General features: G+C 47.2%; 1 protein-coding gene across 1 annotated transcript in view; it reads left to right on the top strand.

Annotated features, from left to right (window-relative positions):
* The window catches only part of Csk (C-terminal Src kinase), a 27,426-nt gene that overhangs the window by 5,356 nt on the left and 19,746 nt on the right, over positions 1–2,324 (top strand). The gene's annotated exons all lie outside the window — the stretch shown is intronic.

Below are 2,324 nucleotides of genomic sequence, written 5' to 3'. Positions count from 1 at the left end.
GTGGTTGCTGGGATTTGAACTCAGGACCTTCAGAAGTGCTCTTAACCACTGAGCCATCTCTCCAGCCCCAAAGCTGCATTCTTGAATGGCCCTTTCTTGAGTCCAGAAGCTGACTTTTTGGTTCTGTCCACTGGGTGTTCATAGCCTTCATAAGCCATGGCTGGTCAGACTGGTTTTCTCTGTTCTGTTTTAGACAAGAAGCATGGTGTTCTGGCCCCCTACCCCCTAACCCCCCCTCCCTGTCCTTCGACTCATCTCCAGCATGCTGGTCTCAACGAGGTTCCATATTTTTTTAGAAGGAATGAGTTCATGAATGATGAACTTGCATGTTAGCTGCTCCTTACAATACCCAATTCAGGCTTTAATTCCCAATGCCTGGAAGTCAAAAGGGTTATTCTTATTCTCTCTCTCTCTCTCTCTCTCTCTCTCTCTCTCTCACTCTCTCTCTCTCTACTGAGAAGAGGTGGAGCCAGAATTCAAATACAGGTTTATTTGATTCCAAAGTTCACATTCTGGGCCCCAGTACACTAAGGGGGATAGTGTTTGTGGGTAACAGAAGATGTATTGGTGGTAACGCTGGAGCAAAACTTTAGATATTTACTCAGGTATTCCTTCCCCCAAGTCCCCGAAGCCTCCCCACCACCTAGCCCTCTGTTAGCAGACAGACTGGAGGAGATGTCGTCTCTCCCTCCCAGAAGGCTTTGCAGGCTGCTAAAGCCCTTTCCTTCAGGTTGAGCAGCAGCAGCAACAGCAGCACCCCCAACTGAGGCCATATTATCATTCCATCTAGACCTCAAAGGAAAGAAAGTGAAGTTTGATACACACACACACACACACACACACACACACACTCTCGCACACGCACCTCATCACTCCAGGCCCGTTATCTTGCTGTATCTACACCATCTCTCATGAAAGAGGCATGTTCTTGGCCTGATCTCACAGAAGAGGAGACGGCTCAGAGACCTTAGGTAACTAGTTCAAAGCCATACAGCTCTTGAGATTTAACCTTGAGATCCGATCCCCAAATATCTGGGTTGGGTTTTTTCCCTCCGTGTCACACCTAACTCTGAGATCTACTAGATGTCTCCACCAAAGGTATCCCTAAAGAACCGGTTCCCTGTAAGCAAACTGGTGCTAGGCATGCTGGGTCAGAGGACTAGCCTGTCCTCTGGGGAGGGGGGCAGGGTGAGCACATCCAGCACCTGCTCCTAACATTTTCAGTTATTTGCAGTCTGCAGCCTTGTCTCTCACAGAGCCCTTGCCTTCCCTCTCTGCCCCCCTCAGTTATTACCACTTTTCATTATATTCCAAGTCTTTGCCAGCAGCATCTCTTCTCTTATCTGAAGACCTCCCCTCCCCGCCCCTCCCTCCATCCTCTGCCCCTAAACAAGTAGCTTCTTTAGTCCTTAGAAAGTGCTTCTACACCTAGCACCTCCAATGGGCTTTCTGGTTTCTCTCTAGTCACTGTGTTTCCATGCTGTGGCCCTCTCATGCCTGAGCTCTGCTTGCTCCTGTAGCTAAGAGCAAATTGCTCGGGGAGGATCCTGACTCCTCATTAACAATGGGATATAATAACAGCCCGTGTTTAATTGAGGACTCACCACGTGCCGCTTGCACACGGAGCACTTCAAACCTATTAACTCATTTCCTCTCCACAAAACCTTACAAAGTTGGTGGTATTACTTTTTGTTCATTTTACCAAACCACAATGCAGTAGGACAGTCAGAGATTAGGTAACTTGTCCAACGTTACACAGCCAATGACAACTTCCTTATTGCTTCTTAGCTGAAAATAAAGTCCAGGAGAGTTCCAAGAAGCTCTGTGGTTCTTGGGCCCTGTAGCTTACAGGACAACATCTCTTACTGCTTTCCACTACACACAGTAAGTCAGGTCTCCCTGCTCCCTGCTGTGTTCCCAGCTCTAGGAAATCAACCCATGTTCCTTTCTTTCCTGTTTCCTGTGGACCTTGTACTTTTTTTTTCATTGTTTATCAATTCGTTCTTTGTGACAATATTTTTGCAACAACCCCTAATGAGAACTTGGCAGATAAAGAGGTTTTAAGAAGTGGCCTCCGGCTGGACGGTGGTGATGTACACCCTGAATCCTAGTACTTGGGAGGAAGAAGCAGGCAGATCTCTGTGAGTTCGAGGGCAGCCTGGTCTACAGAGCGAGTTCCAGAGTACATAGTGAGACCCTGTTTCAGAAAAAAACAAAACAAAAGAAAACAGACAAAAAAATACAAAGGAGGAGAAGGAAGAAAAGAAAGAAGAGGAGGAGGAAGAGGAGGAGAAAGAAAAAGAGGAGGAGAAGGAAGAGGAGGA

Source organism: Mastomys coucha, unplaced genomic scaffold (assembly GCF_008632895.1).
Source record: "Mastomys coucha isolate ucsf_1 unplaced genomic scaffold, UCSF_Mcou_1 pScaffold23, whole genome shotgun sequence".
Classification (NCBI taxonomy): Eukaryota; Metazoa; Chordata; class Mammalia; order Rodentia; family Muridae; genus Mastomys; species Mastomys coucha.
Note: the sequence above shows the minus strand (reverse complement) of the source record. Positions and strands in the feature narration are given on the sequence as shown.